Source organism: Cydia fagiglandana, chromosome 2, assembly GCF_963556715.1.
Source record: "Cydia fagiglandana chromosome 2, ilCydFagi1.1, whole genome shotgun sequence".
Lineage (NCBI taxonomy): Eukaryota > Metazoa > Arthropoda > Insecta > Lepidoptera > Tortricidae > Cydia > Cydia fagiglandana.
In genome coordinates this window covers 7,694,488-7,718,318 of record NC_085933.1, presented here as the reverse complement: position 1 = coordinate 7,718,318, position 23,831 = coordinate 7,694,488, and the positions used below count along the sequence as shown (strand labels likewise).

At 35.8% G+C, this 23,831-nt stretch overlaps 1 protein-coding gene across 2 annotated transcripts in view; it reads left to right on the top strand.

The window, feature by feature from the left end:
- Positions 1-23,831, top strand: part of LOC134674975 (homeobox protein abdominal-B) — a 140,854-nt gene that overhangs the window by 38,319 nt on the left and 78,704 nt on the right. Inside the window, exon 2 of one of the 2 annotated variants that reach the window (XM_063533128.1) lies at positions 5,960-6,005. The gene's annotated coding sequence lies outside the window, so the exon portion shown is untranslated. Of the gene's footprint in view, positions 1-5,959; positions 6,006-20,744; positions 21,099-23,831 lie in introns of those variants that run through there. The other variant, XM_063533122.1, reaches the window with a different exon arrangement.

The following is a 23,831-nucleotide window of genomic DNA, read 5'->3' as shown; positions in this document are numbered from 1 at the left end:
TCCCAAGAAATAAATTTTGCTCTGGTGGGAATTACACACGTATCCCTTAAGGAATACCCATAGGCTGTGGATAGGGGGATAGGATACATACAACGAAGTAAATAACTGTGTTGTTACTGGTAATGCAAATATAAAATTTTGCTGTATCTAAGTTTTAGACTTCGGTATATCACCAAGATCTATCCTGTATAACTAACATTAGGTACTTCAACTTGACTATCCCGAAAACGTTTGGTTCCTTCCCCATTTCTGTTACAGCAACCCTAGCTACACAAGGCCTCTTAACAAGATTACATTGGAGATAAAACGGGGCAAATAATAGCGCGCGAGTAAGCCCGGCCGAGCTCGGCTCTAAAACAAAATTAAAATTGGACGAAAACACCAAGTTTCGTTAAGATATACGCCAGCCTAGTCACTTTCATTGCCGCTCTGGCTTTGCAGGGCCAAGAGGATTCTTCCTTTTATTACACACTGAAACCCAATTTTGATAAAAACCTGTATATATTAAATTGTATCTTTGTGTCTTCTACAGACTTATGAAAATTACAAGAAAGCTCACGTATTACAATTTCTCTGCTGTAATCGCTACGCTATACCTATAGCTTTGCTAGGCGTCAATATCACTAGAATTACTCAAATATTTCAGGTAGCGGTTTTTTATAGTGGCACTTGGCTAGACAAGAAAGCGAAGAAGTAATATTATGTCCACACTAATAAACCTAAAAGCTTTAACAAACAACTAAGCAGTATCGATCGAAAAACTCATGCACTAACATTCTCGTATGAACACGGTTACACAAATAGTGGTATACTATACCTAGTATACTATACCTAGTATACTATACCTAGAACCACCCCCATATCGATCCCCGTTTTGGAATTCAATTCGCAGAGTGGAATTACCGCGCCGTTTATCTTGGTCGGGTATCACCTGCGCCGATACGTGGCCGGAATGCTCAATTGCTCACCCATCCTGATACCATCTGCACGAGGAATTATTTATTCGCTTTCCTGTTAAGTGTTAGGTACGTATATCAAGTATTAAAATCATATTTTTCATAGTAGGTACCTTCAACATCAAAATTTACAACTCTTTATAATTAGAGTAATATGTAGAGTTGTAAAACCATGATGATGTTTATTCAAGCAAATTCAAGTGAGCTCAATTTATGTCAATGCTAATAATAAAGATGTTGACGATGGCAAGGCGTTTGGTAACATTATACCTACATTGATTTACGGAAATGAATAATATAATGTCTTTTAATTATATATGTATTTCTAATTCCCGTTTAATTTTTAACTCAATATTTATTTTCAGTAATAAAATGCGTATGTAATTACTGTAATAATCTTTACCATATACGTGACGGTTTTTTCCGGGCCCAAAGTCGACGATCTCCTTTAAAAACCTACTCGTAGAATTACGATCTAATTATTATTGTGCATTTGATAGCTCATTTTAAGATTAGGTACTTAATGGGTAAACCACAACTTCAATAAGGTGTACCTTTTAAGCGAGCACAATGCTTAGTATGATGTAATAATATGGTGAATAAAATACTTGTTTGGGCAGTCAGTCCTATCTACCTACCTACACGTAGGTAGGTACCTACAGTGATTTTAGGATCAATGTACGATTATGGCGCCGCGTCGGTTTATTTGTGTGTATTCAACGCGGTAGAGCCAAAACTTGTTCTCGAGAGTAGGTACTTATCGTAACCACTTTTGCATATCGATATCCAAGTTTTAGTACCTAACTGATGTTTAACGAAATTTAATACATTTTGACCAGTAAAAAATATATTCAGGTGATTAAGATTCTTGGAATTTTTCTTTTGGAATCAACACCCTAGATCAATACTTCTTTTTGTAATATGATCTAACCAAGTCTCACGTTCCTCGTCTGTAACTCAGCCTTGAATAGTTCCACGAATGAACATGTTAGGGAACATGGCGCGTACCGGGAAGTGTCAAAATATTTCATACAAAAAACCTTCTGTAAATATGAGAGGCGGACCGCAATAGATGATATATATCTCTATTTTTTACTGCCATCGCTCTTATCCTGTCTTTCGGCCGTAGCAAAAACACGCCTCAGGCGCGAGTCACGAATCGCAATATGGGCCTCGTGATAAATCTTCACGAATTCCAGTTTTATTTATTAAGTTGTAGGTGGTTTTACGAGGCCGCTGCGGGGGCGCTCATTACGGGGCTCCGCCAACGTGATGAAAAAACTTTTACCAACGGAATCTTCCTTGCAACATTAATTACAAAAGTCGAAAACTTCCCTCCTTACCTGCCTCTCTGTATACCTCCTCTCTATGTAGACCTGCCTACGCACACGTTCGCTTTGTACGACTTCAATTTTATGATTACGCTTTTGAAAGGGGACCTAGTTCCCCGATAAGAATATACTATGCATTATATATAGGTACATGCAGCAGTAAAAAACTGAAGACATCACGTAGACTGGTCCACAGAGAGTTTTATGTCGGTAATTCGGAGTTTGCACAAAAGAAATGCGGACTTAGCAGAGAACGTGCCGTCCCATACAAAAGTGGAAATTGTTAGATACCTACGTTCATTTTGGCCTTTGGGTGCATTTGATTAGGTTTCATTATGGTTACCTATTTGGTTTGGTTTGGTTAGAGTGAGTTCTATTTAAATAGATGTAATTTAATGATACGAGTATGATGCATGGTATATTTAGTTAAAATAATTTATTTGACGTAGGTACTTACGTACCGAACTTTAAATTCAAACCAATTTAATCAGCCAGGGCACCGTAGTCCAATAATCACGGAGGGCGTATCTTGCAGTTAATTTATGCCACAATAACTCAGCTGGACAGCCAGTCAATAGGTAATTTAGACGTTCCGGCAACTTTGTAGTAATGAGAGCGCGCCTTTCCAGCACAGTTTATTGGCGCGTTGAGGGACAAGCGAGTGGGTGTGCTGATGAGCTTGTAGGTTTTTCAAAGCATTCACTTCATTCTTCATTTTCAATCCTATGACAACAAAAACAAGAGTCAAAATTGATAGCAATGGTTCATGCTCTAAATACGTATAAACAGTGTAAGTACATTCAAAACCTATTAACTGAAGTGACTCCAGTGGCCTATTTTATAAAGCTACAAGTTACAATTTACAAGCGGAAGTCTCGTTCTAAAACATAGGGTTAGAAAGAGACTTCCGCTTGTAAATTGTAACTTGTAGCTTTATAAAATGGGCCACAGGCCGATAATACTGATGCCATTGGCATTGTAATTATTGTAGGTACATGTTAAATGATACTTCCAAATGCTATCTACATATCTCATCATGTTATTACTGAAGTACGGTTGAGGATTATTGACTTAATTTGTTTACAGCTAAAAATCGATATTTGGTTGCACGTTTTATTCAAACCCGTTTTGAAACTGTCGGCAGTCCGGGTTTAAATGAATAAGCTCATAATGTATACGAGATACTGCTGCATGTGGCAGTTTGTTATGAAGTTTATTGAGAAACCAGCGGTGCTAGTTGCGGGGCTTATTGAGAGAAAAAAATATAAGACCACCATCTCGAGTGTTGTGTGTCATAATTTACAGATTGAATCGCTTCGCGTCCCTAAAATTATAATATGTGAACGAAAACAGATACATTACACACAAGTAGTAATTGGATAGTTAGATATTTTACGTTTACGATACGTAGGTGGATGTACAGCGACGATAATCGCTTTGGGAAATATGGAACACGACGCCGGAATGTTATTAAAGAATTTTATTAAAGTTTTAGTCGTAAAGTAGATCATAGGGAACGATTCCACGGGTTAACTCTTTATAATGATGCTAGTGCTATCATTTGTCGAACACGTTTCAAGCCTTTATGGTTTGTTATTACTGGCGTTAGAGCTGATGAAGTCGGGTTGCCTTAATTCAATTTATTATTAGGTGTGGAAAGGTGTTATTTTAACGTCCATAGTAATTGCTAAGCACAGCAGATGCGTAATTTTCTGAGAAAATTATAAAGTAAGTATTTGTATATGCAGTTAGTATTTTTTCTTGCCGCGCCCCATTTGCGTGTAATATCGTCTTCCTATAGCGAGCTGTCACTAAATTCGTTTGTGCGTTTCAGATTGGAGAAAACTATTTAGAATATGATCAAAGTCAATCTAATTAAAACCAAAATATTACTTTGCTAATCCGCGAAAAGATAAGCGTGCTAGTCAATCAGCAAAGTAAATTTAGCTAAACTTTTACCGCGATAATTAAGTTTTATCAGTTAGGGCAGGTGAAATAAGAGTTGTATGTTATTGCCAATATCGCAGGATAGGTACAGAAATTATGATGAGAAGTTATCTCTTTGTGTTCATAGGAATTAATAGGGGCCTACGAGTAGATCTAAGTGGTTTGGCGCCACACGATCGCCACCAAATGTCGCTTATCTGCCTCTTTAATGCTACTTCATTTGCTTTAAAATATTTTCATACTCGTTTATGCCGCTTTATTAAAGATAAAATACATTCGTTATCATTTATGTTTGTTTTTAGACGTTTATTTAAAAATCTCTGGTCATTTGAGGAGGTGGAGGTCGGCGGGGTGCAGGTGCGCTCGTAAAGTGAACATTTTATGGAAATATAAGATCCTTGTCGGGCTCGGGCGCAGTACGTGGCGCTGGCGCCCTATTCGGAGAAAGAAAACCTTTGCGTTTGATGCATACAACTTTTGAATTTTATATAGTGGTTCTAATAGTAACCTATACGAAGATAAAAATGTTAGCAAAAAAATAAAACACATAGGTACATACATACATTCCAAATTCCAAGTAGGTAATATGTATACGCAAACGCGTGTCCTCCTTTAGACAATAAAATTACTAAATAGGTCCTATACAAAATGCTAGATGGGTTCCTCTAAACTACGAGTAAATAGTCTAAATTACATCCATGCCGAATGAAGTTACTTTACTATTTTTAAAACAGAATATGTATTTCATGGTTCATATGTTGGTATTTTACTGAATTCGTAATAGGTCCATACTCATATGTAAATAAGGTATTAGGTAAGAGTCGTATATAGCTAGAGACGTGATAAATAGGTAACTGCTACATATAGGTATATGTACCTAGTTATTTATATCTTGGAGCCCGATATCAAATATATCAGATATTTCCTTCCCGATTCGAACTATAAGATACGTCAATTAGTAGATCTAGAAACGATATGAATTAGATGTGTCAGTGTTAAAAGTGACGTTTTTGTACTGAATCGGGCCGTTAATTATGCATATGATGATAATGTAGGATTTATTTAGAGGTTTGAAGTCAGCTGCTGCATGGTGCTTATCTTTTTACTTCTCAACGAAAACAGGCACAGGTCGCTCCCGTATGTTAATGGCGTGTATTCACGTTACGTACATTCATTTGAAGCGAGTAGGTTGTAAACCTTATCCTAAATACGATATATATTTACTTATCTCGAGCAATCAAATTTGATAGCGATCGAATACGGAGGAATCTATTTATCCAAATAGCCGAGTTAACTTCCGAATTCTACATCCCGCTCAGAATCGATACTCGTTGCCTATAAAATAGCATCGATTCACTAACACATAAAACGGATTCAAGTCTTCTGCTCTCTGTATAAAGCTAGAGAAGGGTTCCACTTTTATTGCAAGGAATTTGCATATAAAGTAACCATTGAAGAAAAGCGATCTCCGTTTGGCTTGGTGTTTTTTCGTATTCATTGTTGGAAGGCCGCGTATTCGCGCACATTCCGTTTTATGGTTCATGATGCTTTCTTAGCTTTTAAATATATAAAAGCATCAACAGTTTTTTACGCTGCTTGATTTATTTTGAGAAAACATTTTTTTACGGTTTTTTATTGCGAGTCAGAATTGTATCTACTTATTGTAATGATATATTATGTTCGTTGTTATTAACTTCAATGTCTCATCGAATTTTCTTTTTTCAGGTTCATGGATAGTTTGCAGTCGCAGCGATTATGGATGCATAAGCTGGTAAAGTAAGCTTTATTTTTTACATAGACGGGCACTAATACTTAAAGTTATGACGACGCGACGGGATAAGGCTTATATTAAGGCGCATAAGCGCATATGAAATGTGAACAAAAAAACGTATTGACCACGGGGCGTTTCCGAGGATTCCTAATAAAAATGGTATTTAATTGAAGTCGATAACGCGTCGTGGTGAGAGGGCTAATAAAGTGTCTTTATTATGATCGTGTTAGCCGGCCTGCCGCGATAAACTAAACACTATCTGGGCCCGGCCGGGCCGTGTACCCGTGTGTGTACCGTGTAGCGGCGAAATAATGATCTCGGGGATTTTGTTGCACATAAGTATCCGGAGGTTTTATTTTGGTATGTTTTTGTTTTAAAGCTTTCACTGGTGTCTTGTGTTTTATGTTGATAATAGTTTTTGTTTCGTTTCAAAGCATAGTTTAAGCTTTAAGTTAAGCTTAGCGTTTAAAACTGTATAAAATGGTAGTGCCTTTTTAAAGTTTACGCACATACCTAGGTGGGTAGGTATGTGCGAGGTAGGTGGGCAGGTTGGTACGTACCTAAAAGTATTTTACCACATATACGTACTATAAATACCTACTTATTCACGATTAAATTGAAATAATATATGTTAATTAATTAAAAAGTAAACAGTATACATATTACATATATACATACTAAATTAGTTAATTACTTAATCTACGTAAGGTAGGTATGTAAAAGTATACTTAGGTATAATTATATATGTATACCTATTTACCTAATTAGGTACCAATCAATGTCACAACTAGTTAAATGATTGCTATAATCTTGTTAAGTATTAATAAGGCAATATTTGCTTAAATATTTGTGCCGGTTTAGTATGATTATTGCCTAATTATCAAACTTGATTTATCTAACGTTGCCACTAAACTGGTTTTCCACAGATTAGGTAAACGTTTTACGGGCGTGTGTTAAATAAAATTACTGCGTTATGATTGTAATAAGTACTTACTTCTTACTCAAGTTGTACTTTAATTTATGATATGTGATATAATTTATGATGACCTAGAATTGTTGTCAAGTACCTAATAATTATGTAAACCACCAAGATAATATAAATAATTTAAATTACGAAGCCGAGAAGATTATAATTATACCTAGGTCCTCACATTCTACAGCGTTAGGTTCCTCGTTATTGGTGTTGTGGCCTTTTAAAACTAAACCATTAATAGGACCAATATTAGCAGTGTTTGAATCACTGATTTAAACTTTTACGATTATTAAACATAGACCACACCACCCGAGTCTTCTCCGAGACCACGGGGACAACGCCGTCCTCGAAACGTCGGAGGTAAATCTTAAAACTTAAATACTCGATTAAGTCCCGTTGTGCAGTTTGAAAAAGTGTTTGAATCCTATCTTAAATGGCACAAAGTTGCACTTTTCGTCGGTAGTTCGAGATACAACGGTCGCAGTCACAATGGCGTTTAAGTGATAGTTATGGCAGTTTTTATAGGCAGTTAGATTTATTTTTACTGCACTGTTTGTTTAATGCGTTCGCGAGGCAAGACTTCGCGACAATTGCTCTCGTGTTGTAGTACTTATCTTGCTGCAATTTAAATCAGCAATGCTGTTAATAACCGAGTAATCAGAACAGCATATTACTAGTGGTTATGATCTCGCAGTAACAGATTTTCTTGATTGGGATGATGTGTTTTTGCACTTAAAAATAATTGCTTTTGGGTTTTATTACTTACATTAAAATAACTGATTTTATGTTAATCTTTCAAATGATCTAAGTCTTTTGATTTAATGTTAGAGTTTTTTTCAAAATTATAAGCATCTATGAACTTATGCATATATGTACATTATTACCTAAATATAGGTACTAAGGTAGGTACCTACGTACTTTCAGATATCTGAAAAATGTTAACCCAAAACCCTGAAAGAAAAGTTAAAGCTTGATTATTTTAACCTATTCCTTACATTGATTTTTAATTTCAGCTGTAGATTTTTTTAACCCAAACTCGACGAAAAGTACTCTAAAGTAAATAGGTATAACGTACATATATTCAGTAAGTGGGTAAACAATCTTGTGTCGGGCGTTTATTATCTTGGAGGTTGGCGGAGTGGGCCTAATCAGGAGATATGGGCAATAAACTCACCGGTGGCTGCATGGCCGAATCGACAACCCTGCGGGACGTCATGTGTCGTGTCATGTGTCGTGTGAGACGGTTAACAGTATTTGCTATATTTTTCTATCTATCTAAGTACCTAAATTAAATTATTGGGAGCTCATTTTGACTGTTCAAGTCAAATTGTCATTTGATATGTATTAATTATACAAATTCAAAGTCAAAATCACCCCTATTTTTATAAGCTACACAATACGATGTGTTAGAATCATAATTATTTTTATCATAACATAATGTGGTATGTATTGTATGTCCCACGTACCTACTTAACTTATACTACACTACACTACACTACACTTGATTGAAAAAATTTGATTTTATAAGCCTTTCCTTTCTACTACTTACGAATTAAGTAAGTAGGTAGGTTAAAATACTATTCAAATAACGATAACGATAAATAAAAAATATCGAATACTTACGATTAAAATACTATTTGGTCTTTTTAAAAGCTCAATTTTCGATATAGACTTGTAAATGACTTTTGTACCTTCTTGTTTGCATAGGGTTTCAAAATACAAATTGTTCCCCTCTGTGATTTTACTAAATAGATGGGGCTTGGGGGAGCTTTTCGTGTGAGCTCAGGCACAGACTAAAATAGATGGTATTGCCCTCTTTATTTCAAAACAAAGATCTCATCAAAAATTCACCATGTGACTCTCGGGATGTATCCAATAAATCAGTTTTACAGCATTCCCGCGTCATTTCAGTCGTCGAACGGCATAAAATGATAATTTTACTGCGCTCCCCTTCCGTCTCCAGGCTTTACGACAATTGTGAAATGTATCGACAGTTCGGGTGTCACCTCTGAGGTGGACAAACCTTTAAACCCGCTGAAAATGTAAAATTTCGTAATATCCACTGCCACAAGGATCATATTCGCTTGGTTTACACTTTTCCATGGCAAACTGTTGTGTGGTTAATCAGAAGCATATGGTACCTTCCCGCCTCCGCGAAGACTCTCGTCTGATATTTTAAGAGGTGCTCCTGAACGCATCAATCTTTCAGGTGACTTTAAAAGTAATGAATAATGGTTGTACCGGGAAGATATTTCGAGAGCTCCACCGTAAATCTACAAAATCATTAAGGATTTTTTCATGGAGGCAAATAGGTGTACCTACCCATTACCCATACCATAGGTAGGGTAACGGGTAGGTACACCTATTTCGTACGTAATAGGTAGATATTAAAAAAGTGGCATCTAGAGCTATTCGTATATATACCTACCATTTTAGCTATTGTGGAACAGAACATTAAAAATATATAAATAAGTTTCAACATTTTACTCGTGAATAAATACCTAAGACCTGATAAATATTCCCTAGCTATAATCCTACTCTGAAATCTGCTGACTGCTGAGCATGGTTTTATAAAGGCAGGTCAGAGCTGAAGCTAGGATTTTTATACTGTCGGCGATAAAATACCTAATCCTATGTTTTATCGACGATCCCATTTATATTCAGTCTTCGCTTCGCGAGAGAAGATTCAGCATCTAATTTTATAAATTCGTGTCAAGTTAAAATTACTTGAAAACCCTAAATCAGAAATTAGTCAAGTAAATGCTGACGCTGTCTGCTTGGGTTTTCACCGAATTATTGTGATGTAAGTATCAAATACTTTGGTTAAATTTAAGTTCTAGGGTTCCGTATTTAAATACCTAATCAATTCTTGTTTGTATGATATGAGTATATAGGTAAACATTACATTGATGTTTTTTCTCTTTTTGATAAAAATGTGATGACCTATCAGTGGCCAAACCGTACCTCAATAAAAAAATTACCAAAAGTCTATTATTGCTAGTGAAATAAAAATATTCTGTTGTGTCATTTTAAAGTAATTTAATAAACCAATTAATTTGCCCCTGCAAATTGAACTACCTACAGAATCAGCTCTTGATCTGTAAAATGTTTATGCTTGTGTATAATTTTTATAAAATACCCGTAGGTACCTACGACATCTGAGGAAAATAAACTCTTAACTTTTGATTATGTAGGTACCTATTATTTGACTTAATAAGAAACATTAATACTCATTAAATAAATTTATGAAACGAGTACCTAAACGTTTCCTTAGAGCCGCTTCAAAACTTATCGTCTCATAAATAATCTAATTATGTGCCCGTGGCCAAAACACCACAGTAAATTATGGCTAACCCCTTAGATGTTTATTGCTAGACAACAAAGGCATCATTTCACACAATCAATGAGCCACGTTTCAAAATAAGGGACAGTCGTAATCGAACTATAAATTATGCAAATTGTCTTGAGCAAATGACAAAAAGACGGTTTCTCTGTGAATTCACTTTCGTTCTATTCAGAACTAAGTACGATTTTATGGCTTCATAATAAATTACCAAAGGCCTCTAAGCTAGCTATTTGTGACCAATTGAAGGGTTATGTCCTGTAAGCACATGTCTGAGATTTAGTTCTAAGCTTTTTGGGGGCCAAGCCAAGATAACAATATTAGATATCTATAGATAGGGTATAGAGGGGCCTCTGAGCACTTAAAGGTCTCAAAGCCTCATAGTTAGCATGTCATCTTGCGCTCCCCTTGGGCTCTCACAGTAGCTCACTTGGAAGATGCACTCCCCAGTCCGTAAAACCTATGTTCTAGAAGCTATCTCTCAGTGACCCACTTCACGATAAGATTGCGGGCCGTTCAGGAGCGGAACTGCTTCAGTTTACACGTCGGAAATGAAGCGGCCATTAACGGCCGCGACAATCGCGGTTTACAGCTGCGTTTCACTTTTACTGCTATAAACCTTCTCTATAAAACTTTAACCGTCGCGCACATCATACCTACAAACACTTCTTCACTGAGGTTTCATTTGTTAGGCAATGGATAGGTACTTGTTACATTGCCTAATTAGCCATCTAGCACTCGATTAGTATCATACCTACCTAAGTTAAAACTGACAACTTTTTGCATCATAATACTCGTATGTTATAGTGCAGATTATTTTTATGTATGTATGTTCATTCATCAAGCTGAATACAAATAGGTAGTTCATTAGCTAGATGTCGGTATTTAGACATGTCTATTTATCGTCTCTGCGAACTACTTATTTTATTTCCTTATATTTTATTATTAAATTATTATACATAATCATGACTTAAACTGCCTATTTATTTGTAAAATATAAGTAATAATCTAGCACTTTAACCTGTCACAGTTTAATTTACAGAAAAATAGTGACTTAATGAGTTACATAATAATCAGTGGTAGGTACTACCTACTAGGTATAGGTATAATTAGGTTTATAGTTACGTACTTATTATTGAACATAGGCAAAGTGCTTTTCTTATAACCACCATTTATGTAATAACACCTTCAGAGCCATTCCATAGTCTCGAAGGAACTCGAAATTACATACAATCTCACCTTGCAAATTAGACCCTTCCAGGAACCTATTTACGAGAGAAGCGGGCCCTAATGACGGGGATTGAGACGTAAAGATAGTCTCCCATCACTGCCTAATGCCTCATGCATCAATGGAGGAGTTTCATTAGGGAGACAGGACGTTAATACCCCCGAAACTAATGAGCGCGGAGCTATCAAGTGGTGAGGGAAGCTTGAAATTCATTATGGTTTTCTTGCTTAGGTACCTAAATTGTTATCTTGTATTGTTCGTTGTGCATAGAGCCAGAAAACTTTGATTTGAACTTTTTTGAATGAAAGTATAACTTTAAGAATAATAGACTAAGGTATTTGAAAATATGTAATATAAAAAATCTACCTATTCAGTGTGCACGCCTGGTCGCTCTTGAGCGCCGATACCTAATACATGCGTGGAAGCAGAAATCACTGATATTGATATAAAAATTGGTATTGGTATTATATATTGTATTTTACATGTAATAGTGTAAGCTGTGGTTTACAGCTTCATCTAAGGCCTGAAACCTCAATAACTGAACAAGTTTCAATGACAATCGCATCTGACTTTGCTATTTTACAGCTTTTTAAATGATTGTAAGTACGACCACAAGTGCGTTACGTCACGCCGCTAGGGTTGTACAAAAACCGGTCGGGTCACGCACACAGCGCCAGTATGGATTAGCGCGCCTGCTGTGCGGGCGAACGTCACAAAATGGCGGCCGTAAAAGCAAGTTTAGTGAAGAGTGAGTTACGGTCGGATGGGGGCAGCGGGGTGGGCCCCAGCCAATGGCGTCTCGCTGAGCGAGCACGCCGCCCGCCAACTCTGCTCTTTCTTTTATAGTCGTCGTTGTTTTTCTCTGGCGCGCTTTTTCCTGATTTTTTTGCGAAAAAGTGTTTTGTTTGCTTTGTAAAGAACGCGGAGACACAATGTATATTTAAGCGTTTTTCCCTGTCTACTGAGTGTACCTACCTATGAAATAAGATTTGTGAAGGAGGCACTTAGTATTTTTTAATGATCTGAATATTCTGGATAACTACTCCTACATTCTTATATAGGTATAAGATAGGAGATGTTATTTAGTAATTTAATCAAATATTTATAATTTCATAGGTAAATAAAGTACCTTTGTTTAGGTACCTATATAATGCCTATTTAGTCCTTTACTTAGGTACCTACTTAATTTATTTGTAAAATACTAATACTTACTATTAGAATTAGGTATACCTTACGTACATATATGTATATGTATATTTAACCACTCCTGCGTGTAATTTCGCCAGTGAACTGTTTGGCAGAAACATTCTTAAATTTTGATTAAGTATGACATAATTTTTGACATATCTACCTAATTAAATATCGACCGCGCACACCTAAAAATATCTGAATCTATATTAGGAACGGCGTCATGCGTGATAACCCTAAATAACTGTAAATTCCATTTGGTTACTGAATCCAGGCACGCATGCATGTCGATAAGCGACAGCCTTGTGCTACAGCCCTCCTGCCTACCTACTTGCTTTCATATCTACATAAATATGTAGGTCGTTTCATACATACCTACCTAAGTATCTACCGAGGCATTTCTTGCACTTGCAATACCTTCTAAATTTTAGCATTCTCAAATTATTCTTACTTTGTTATAGGGAACAGCATAATCCAAGTTATTATTTACGACCTACCCACAAAGTGACTAGGTAGGTAGCTCATATAAAATAAAGGAAGGAAAGCAAGCAGCCTTATGGAAAAGAATGATTTGTACCTATATGTTCACTTAAAACTCGAACTTAATCTAACTTTTGTAAAGTATCTTACTAAAAAGCTTTGTAGATTTTAACAGCTTAACTTATTTGAAAAATACATTACTTATCTGCTCTACCTATCTGTATTAAGTCTTTCTAACAGGTACTTTTGTAACCGCACTACGCAGGTTTAGGTAATTGCACCTACTAAGGTTTCTTGCTTCCAATACATATAACTCATGAATAGTTTTTTTACCTACTCTTTCAGATACCTAGAGGTATTTACTATTATATACGCCTAACTTAATATTAAATCTCACAACAAACTACGTGATTTATCTAGAACAAGACCCTTAAAAAGTTTTGCTAAATAATTTCAACTCAAGCATAAAAACATAACTGTACAAATATAGCCAGGCTAATAAAATGTAAAAAGTTATTACAGAGAGCGAACTCATCAGTAAAAGTTGCGAAGTAATAATTTACTAAGACGGAGCCCACGTCTCCGCGCCGTGTAATATCTTCCTCTGACATATTTATTGTCTTCGAGGGTGCCTTCCTTGGAGGGGGACCGCCCTTGGCCTGCAGCCAAAACGTACCTACGAAAAGAATTAAGAAATATAACAAAAAAACGCGATATAAATCGTTTCTTGTTAAGAATTTCCTAAATTCTAAAACCCTTATCTCGATTAATATAAATAGACTAGAGATAGTTAAGTTTGGATAGAGATGTCCGTAAGATTTGTGAAATTAATTATTTTCTGGACGTTTCTATATTTGGAAGGGAGGGTAATGATAGGCGATGAGTTTTACGAGTTTTGATATAGATCTGTTGACAAACGTGCGATGAAAGATACTTGTCTCAGTAATGAAGTAAATATTTTTGGTCACGTTTTGATATCCATGCAGGTGTTTAAGTTGTTTCGGGGAAAACTAAGTTTTAACACCTATCAAATTTATTAATGCGAGTTTGGTGGTTAGTGTACTAACAGTAGAGTTGTAGTACCTTCTTAATAAAAAAAGCGTTGTAATAAATCAAAGTCAACGCTTACGTAATGTATTTTTTTAAATTAATTTCTTATAAAGATTATTCGTTTGATTAATTATTACATATTAGAAAAGGATTTAAACCTTTTGAAAGCCGTAGGTATCTATTCATTTCAATCGTGACATTCATAAATAACTACCATTTACAATATTAAACAATAAAAATAGCAAATCGTTAGTTTAGTTTTAACCAATTAATGAGGAATTCATGGAGCGTTTTATTAACAAGGAGATATCAAGTATGCAGAGGGTATGTTTGTTCAGGCGTCTGTCAGCTGCGAAGCAAAATTAAAAAGCGGACGCCGAGTTTCTCCAGGGACGCACATCATCAGATGTCTATTATACTAACATATTTTGTTAAGAATTTCTTTCATCATCAATCAATTTATTATCTAAGGAGATTTTCATAAGAAAAAAATTTTCATAATAGATCGAAACGACATTAACCTAAATGAAGGATACGTTTGAAATGATTTCTTTCTATTGCGTAGTTATGTCAGTGAAATTTGAGACGTTAATAAATGTTACGATTATTAATAAATGTTTACGGTATAGACCAGTATCTCTAGAACTGTGTCGTATTTTGACTTCTGATCCTTGTAGTGGTATTCCTAGGCTTCAAAAAACTCGATGTTGCCGGGTTGAAAAGTGGTGCCATTACATCCACCAGCCCTTTGAATTTCGCTCTTACAATTTTCGTACATTGGGCGTAGAAAAAATCACTCCTTATTCACCAATCAGACTTAACGTAAGCACTTAGCGTAAGTAGTTGCACGACTTGATTAATATTGACATTAATTTGAAGTCAGTTAAATTTGTGTTTACAAAAAATATTATTTTTATTTATAATAATTATGATTCTTAAACATGTGTGAATGAATGACTTTTTTATTTTAGAAGTCAGCCAATACCAATATATCACATGAACAAACAATTCAGAACAATGCAAAACCGGGCAGAAGAAATATAACTAACCTGTAGTAAAAACATAAAACATAAAGTAAACATAAAACATATTTATTCATCTTTACAAATTCAGGTTAGTTATACACAAATTTATGTTAATGCACTGTAAAGGTATAGAATTTGAAAGAATAATTGGTCTGATTCCTACATTAGGCGATGCCTATCCATAATAAAACATAACAAAACCTGAACATAATAAAACTCAATGTTAGTGGCAACCCTAGCGAGCCCAGAGACCGGTGGCGAAGGTCGTCGACCGCGCTCTGGAATATCGCGCGATATCTCGCGGCTAAACCCGCTCTCAGCTATGCAAATGCATGGTTCACGATACGATATAGCTACAAGTGAAGCTATTGTAATACGATACGTGATAAATGTATATTGTGTTGCAAATCTATCTCGCTGGCTAAATCTGCTCTGAGCTATGCGATTCGATTCCATATCATCATCATCATCATCTTAGCCATAAGACGTCCACTGCTGAACATAGGCCTCCCCCTTAAATAGCCAGAGCACCGGGGGTCGCCGGAACCTCGGGGCCGTGGTTTCATTGTGCTCTGCATGATGGGGGGGTGAATGCCATAATCGCCACGCTTGGCAGGCGGGTTGGCGATCGCAGTCGAGTACACCGAATTTGAGGGAGGCTGCTGCCCGTCCACCGGTGGTCTTGGACGTAGTTTAAGGACATACCCGATTCGATATAAGTACCTATATTGTCCTACCTATTAATATGGTCGACTTACCGAGGTTTCATATAAAAAAAAAGCATGATGAAGCAAAATTCATAGAGCAGTCTTATTCACATCGATTTAACCCTTGGTCTTTGATAATATGTTTTTATTTTAATAAACTGAAAATAGTCATATAGCTCGGTACTTAATACAAATGGATCTGTGTTATCCATTGGTACGCTTTCCTGAATTATTTTAAAAACAACATCAAGTGTGGTGAACCTTTTCGATCCTTTATTTAGCTAGGAGAGGTAAACCGTTCGTTACATATTAACAATTAACATTAGTTGTTTCAGAACATACATAATTTTCTGAAAATATAATTAGGGAACTAGTGACTTAATTAATTTTAATTAAGGTTCCATATAATATAATAGTTAGTTGAACGATAAAATATGTCTAGAGTAGAAAAGAAAAACTTTTAAGCGTGCATTGTGGATTGAAACTAAGACATATTGGGAAGACATAGTTAAACCATAATTAGAAGGCCTTATCGGAGCAACTACACTTCAATATCTACGACGTTTGTCTTAAAAACGTTTTAAGGACTTTTCAAGCGGACACCCCTCTGATAAGTTATCGCATTCTCGGTATGTTTCTTGTGTTTAAGTGTAGTAATGCTATCTTGGGTACATACTTTCAAAAGAGTCGCGTAGTTAAATTGGAGCATTTAAGTAGGTATGTAAAGTTACCTAAGTAGGGTAATTGTGTCAGATACCGTCCAATTATAGGAGATGCCTACTTTGAAATGCAAAAAAAAAATATTTAAGTAGTCTTACTTAAATGTGCTATAGGTATTTGTTTGTATTGCTCATATTGTCTATTTTAGGTTAATATTACGTGACCTTAAATAATATTTACGGTTTATATTATAAAAAATATATTTTGAAAAAGTAGGGTTATTTCAGTTTCCGTCCGCCTGTGAGCTACTTTTCGTCCACATATGAGTCAGTTTTCGTCCACTGTATGAAAAAGTACTGTAGGGTGCATTATTGCATTGAAAATCAATTATACCTATCTTTATTTTTTTGTTTTTATGTTATATAGATAATTCTTAGTTAGTTACTAGCTTCTGCCCGCGACTTCGACCGTGTAGAATGGTTATTTTCGTGATAAATATTTATATATATTTCCTTCCTCAGTAGACCGACAAACAGTGTTACATTCGCATTTATAATATATAATATCAATATAATAAGGATTCATTTATTTTTAAGCTATGTACGTTACTAGTACTGGCTTAGTTTTGTTGTATATAGGGTCATTGCGTTAGTTTTCATCAACTTATCGGAGCTGCCAGAGTAGCTGGACAATAAAATTTATCATGAAATACCCACTTAAATATATGATAGTTATTTGTTTTCTTGTGTTAATTTATGTATAGGAAAAACTAATGCAGATGCATTATTAAGATAAACACCAGTTATAATTATAATACCTACCCACTTTTATTTTATTAATAACAGATATTTAACTTGTTTTTCTTAAATTACTAACAATCTAATACAATCTATTTATCAACTTTAGATAATATTATTTATATTATACATATTATTATTTGAGAAATTCAGAGTCTGAATATACATGGTCATTCAATAATTTATTTTTTTGTAGGAAAAGATCTCTATGTATGGTCATAGTCGTGAGGGAGTTCATTCTGAATTAATTAATTGCCCATAGAGATTTAGGCACTGAAATTCTTTAGAAAAACAGCTCGTGTCGTGTATGATGGTGCCTTATAAAGAATCTATGATAAATAATATGTAAAATATTAGGCCAAGCGCGCACCACGACTTTTTGTCGCGCGATAATTTAGTCGCAGAAATGTAACGTATGTCATATAAACGGCAGTGCGCGCATATGCGACAAAAAAATCGCAGCGATTTTAAAATTGTGATTTGTCACATTTTTCCGCGACTGCTCGCGACGCGATTGTCACAAAGTGAATTGCAGCATACGGAGTTGTATGGCCCCGCGCGCACTGCGATAATAAAATCGCACCCGGACCTCAGTCGGCATTTCGCTCTCCAAGAGTCAACATATCGAAACCTGCTTCTCCAATGGAGTCACAAGATGAGACGCTAGATGTTGACCGTTTAATTATAGAAATAGAAGGAGATCACCTTTGTGGTATAAATACTCAAAGTCATACAACGATTGCATATTGTTTCACGACAAGCGACTGGTACGAAATCCATGTCGAGAATGAACAAATCGTCGACTTTTCATCGCAGTGCGCGCAGTGAATTTTCTGCGATAAATTACAGCGTGATTCTAAAGCCCCCTCCACATTCGTGCGCGAATCGCGGCGCGAAGCCGCGAACGCGAGTGTGGCGTCGATGTTCGCAGACAGCGAAATCGACTCCACACTCGCGTTCGCGGCTTCGCCCGCGATTCACGCGCATAGTCTGTAGGGGGCTTAAAATCGTGTCGCAAAAATTAAACTCGTGGTACGCGCTTGGCCTTACATACGCCCGGACCGCGACTTTGCGGTCCGGCGCATGTTCGATCGTGTGTAAGGTGATCCGCCGTATGTATGTCCATTAAAGCCGTGTAACAGACAACCGCACCCATGAGTGAGAGCGAGAAAGAGATGGCTTTTAAGGACGCAGTTTTATAAAGCCACACATTCACACTCCTACCGTCCTACAAACGGCTAAACGGTAGGACGGCTCGTAGTCTGCAACCCCCATACACAATCCTACCCAACGAGGCGGACTACGAGGCGGCCTACAAGGTAGGAGTGTGAATGCGGGGCTTAAGTGAGAGCGAAAAACAGATACTTATTAAACCAGCATCCACACGGCCTGGTACAGCTATCAGTTCATGCTGTAGGATATAGAGCGAGGTAGGGAGACAATTATATGTCTCGTTCTTGCAGGACTATTTTGTAACATCGTGTAAATACTGCTTAATAATCATAGACATTTCAATTATTTTAAAGCCCGCTCCACACTCGTGCGCGAGTTGCGGTGCGGAGCCACGAATGCGAGTGTGGAGTCGATTTCGCAGATCTGTGATCTCGACTCCACGCTTGCGTTCGCGGCTTCGCGCCGCGATTCGCGCACGAGTGTGGAGCGGGCTTAAGGTTAACTGGTTTGCGAAACAAGCGGTATCCAGACGGGATGATAAAATCGACCTATTTGATCAGGAATGAAATTGGCGTCAACCTCCAATTTAATCACCAATTTTAGATTTATGGTAATATTAGAGCCCTCTAAATTGAAAAAATACCCCAGAACGAAGATACTGGCGTCACAAATTATATAGTATTCTTGCATCTCATTTTATCGGTAATATCGGGCATTATCGGCGGTTGAATTCGGCGAGCCAAATTGTCGTTTGCGTCCGCACGTCCTGATTCGATCGGGCAATTTAATCAGATTGGCAAAAAATTGACTAGTCTGGATACGCGTTCTTAAAATTGCTTTATTTTTTTTTTTAATATTAAGGAGGGAAAATCGTAGGTATTTGACATTTTTTATATTAAGATTCGAGTAATGCTTGATGCTTAAATAATTAATTGCCTATTTAAACTTATTTCCTCGCATATTTGGAGCAAAGCACTATGCTCCGGTGGGAATAGCAATTCGTGGAATCGTCTCATTGTCGGACTCAGTTCAATTCTTTCATTTCGTCGAACAAAATCGAAACTCATCCACGAATTGCTATTTTCGCCCTCTGTAATCATGTAATAATAAATCTCGTCTACACCACTCATAGTACATGGACGGAAACTGAAACAATATTTAAAGCTATTTTTAGTTTTCGACCACGTATTTTAAATATGATTTTAATCAAGCAACAGTGACAAAATCGTGGACGAAAACTAAAATGTATAATCTTATAAGCAAGAAACATCATTTTAAGAGAAAATATATAGGAGTTTATAAGTCTTTTGAAGTAAAACGACCATAACAAATACTCACCTAGCTGTTCCAGTTACCGTCCGTGTGGTCGGAAACTAAATATTTTTCAAAATTAGTATGTCAGTATTCGTCCACTAAATTTATCAAAGATTATTATGAAAAAACTATAAAAAACACTTAAAATTGCGTTTATTATACTTTTAAGTTGCAGTATGGGCCAATAACGTAACTTAAACTAGCTAAATTAATTAATAAACTTACCGTGAACATTTGCCGCCAACACTTTCTTTTTCTTGCAAAATGACGTTTTCAGGCTTTGGGTGCAATGCCGCCACTTACATAATTTTTATTTAAGCCGCTATTTGTCAAATAACACTTTTATTTTGGTAAAAATATTGCTTAGACATTATGGATTGCAACAAATCCAAACATGTGTGAGAAGGCTTGTTTCTATTCAAATTTTCCGCAATTCTTTGTAGCAACTCCGCCAAGTGGACGGAAACAGGCACTGGACGGCAAACAGACACAATTACCCTATACCTATTTAAGTACAAATCTTAGCCCTCCCCCCCACATCTGGCGTCTTTCGAGCGTGGGGCCCTTAGTTGCTCTGAAATCTGTCTCAATGAAAAAACAAACTACTTTATCATAACCAAAAATTTATAATATTTTTTAGTGAAACCAATTGTTAACGCATATTTATTTTTATTAATGCTAGGCTTGAATACAGTAGGTAATAAATGTAATAATAAATAATTAAGACGTTACACAAACCACAAACAACGAGCCGAGTCGGGCATATATAGGTAGGTATTACACACAGCTAGCCTATAAATACAGCACGCACACATGTAAACAAAATGACGTTGTTTTAACTTTATTTTATTTTTACACTCGCAAGCGGGCAGCGCGCAGCCTAAGCCTGTATGTAATTTCGCGCTCGCGGCGCAGCCGCACGCACCGTTCAAGATGGCGGCGCTCTCATTCCAAGTTTAAACTTTAATTTCGAATATCGAATTTAGAAGTCGTTTTCGTACGCGATAACGCGTAGACGCAACAATTTGTTATTTTCATGGGAAATCAGTGTGACGTGCGCGGTTCGTCGGTTGCCTTGGCGCTGAACGCTCTGGCTTCGTGAATTTCAGTGGGGATTCGCGCGTGCTTCAGTTATTAGGAAATTACGAATGTTTAGTAAGTATTTTCATTTATTAAGGACTTAATACATTCATCAGCCTAATATTATCAAATTTGAATAAAATCTTTTGTATAAAATTGATAAGATTTTTTATATATAAATTAATAACATCGGGCTTGATTGCTTTCATTTATTTACAATTATACATATAAGGCCTGATTCGAATTCAATCTGCCAAATTGAAAACCCTATTAATGGTACTGAAGCTAGCTGAATCAAGATTTGTTTTTCCATAATTTATTGAAAATTTGTTTAAAAATTGTTATTTATAAGTAAATTCATCATTTTCCATTTCTTCCCGCTCCTGTCGTTAGTTTTGTTGTATGCCCTCCATCATACATCCGACAGTGTTTTTTGACAGTTTCTTAGTTTGAGTCCTATCAAGAACAATGTTTATTTTGAAATATTATATTGCATATAGTTTTTGTTGTTTTAACGAACTAATTCCTTGGACACTCCACTCCATACCGTTCAATAGGTCAATACTGTGGGACTTTGTTGAATCAAGTTTTTTGGTCCGATTTCGAGGGTACTGGCTTAAGCATGCTGATTGCCTCATAAACATCGTGGATCATCTCCAAATATTATCAAAATAATATTGGAAATCCGCATTATTAAACTAAAGCTGCGAACCGTTTCTTTTAGTGATGTTGGTGTCGATTTCTCTGTCGAAAAGTAGCCAATGCCCGGTAACTGACACCACATCGACGAAATTCCTGATACGCCAGATATTTGAAGATATGTCTAGATCCTCATTGTTTCATGGATATTGCAATGAAATTACCTTTCAGTATTGGTATAATATTAGGTAACAGGTTATGTTGGAAATTAGTTATGTGCAAGTTTCTTCCATACTTATCAAGTTTTTGACAGCAATTTGGCGCCTAATTAAAAAGACGGCGGCGTTTATTTGATTTTTTTGATCATCTTAGAATTGATAAAAAAAAAATTTTTTGGTATAATAATTTTGTGATTCTGATAATTATAATGTCGTAGTGTATATATAAAGTAAGCTAGAAAATATCCAAGAAAAATCACTCTGAATTTGTCAAATTTGTTTCGAATCAGGCCTTATGTGTACGTTCATAACATAACTTCTTTTTTAGGGAAGCAGTAGAGACATTACTTAATAAAGTTTCCAATTTTTAGTGCCAATTGTTAACCTCTTACCGGCTAATACTGACCAGTATAAGTATAGAAACTTAATGAAGAAATCACATATTGTCAAACAGTAGCTTAAACTGGACCTCAATTGGACTGAAAAATTGTACTGACCAATGCCTACCCTATGTAAATGAATGGTACCTAAGTACCTACTTAGAGGCACCTAGATACAAATTAAAGACAGAATACCTGTTTTCTCATTTGGAAACACGGGATGATAATGTTTCCTTAGAATAAAAATCTATCAATTGTTTTAAGATTGAAAAATTATCAAAGCTTTATTCATTATTAATTATTCTTTTCCCTAGCAATCTAATATCAAGATGACTGAGAGAAGTCAGAACACCCTAATATTTTCAAGAACTGATTAACAATTAAGTTACTATTAGAAGTACCAGAACAAATTAGGTCAATTATTTTCAGAAAATATTTTATTTTATTTTTATTTCAAGTAGAAACAGTACTATATAAATTATAAACTGACATAAATGTCATATACTAAGAAAAAGTGACCAAGGCCTCCAGTGCCCCAGGCACAACAATCAAGTTATAAAATAGTACATTGGTACACAAATTATATCTAGGCATACTAGTGCTAGTACTTTCTTCTTCAAGTTCTATAAGTTCTATGATACCAACGTGTTATATTCCTCGAAGCCGTAGGCAATGGCTAGGATCACAATAGCCGACCTCGCGACGGCTGAGGTCGCGTCTTACATCTCTTATTTATAGTTGGACGCATGCGCGATGCGATGGGCTTGCGCACAATTTATGCACAAACAAGTTATAAAGCTAGTACTACACGTGGGTCATACAGATGCTGAATAACAATGAAATAAGATGTCACGTTGGGTTTACCCAAACCCGAGCTAAATAAATGAAAAATCTTTATTTTCAGCCAAGTATTGGCCCATAGATAAATATGTACAATAAATATTCTTAGATTTTTTTTATTTGCTTAGATTTTTATAAAACTCGAGCATATGTACATATTATTTGTTTATTTGTTTATTTGTTTATTTATTAGGATCACCAACAGAAGATACAATTTACATACTAAATATAAGTAACATACTAAGAGGGCACATTTATTATTGCTCCCCCACTTACAGGCAATCACAGCATGCATTAAGTATTATAATGTATAATTTACACATTTAAGTTAACACTCAAGAAAAAACTAACTAAGTATAAGTTACAATAATTAGAATTTATTATACAATATAATATCTTAAAAACGAAAACACACACACACTATGGCTATGCCTGGCTGTGCACTATGTTCCACTTAAGAGGTAGTATAGTAGTATACCCTATAATGGACATGGAACCAGTAATGGGACAAAAAACCACAATTCCTCTAAAATAAGTATCTAAAAGTAGTTTATAAACACTGGATATCTTTTTATCATAAATAAGAGTCCTAGAGCTGTTTATGTATGATTTTTTATTAAATTCGGTTATTTTTTAAGAAATGTGCGTCAACCCAAAAGTTGGCGTGCCACTGAAAAAAAATATCACTAAAAATTCTTAACAACTTCGCTAAGAGAGGTGAGTTAATTTAT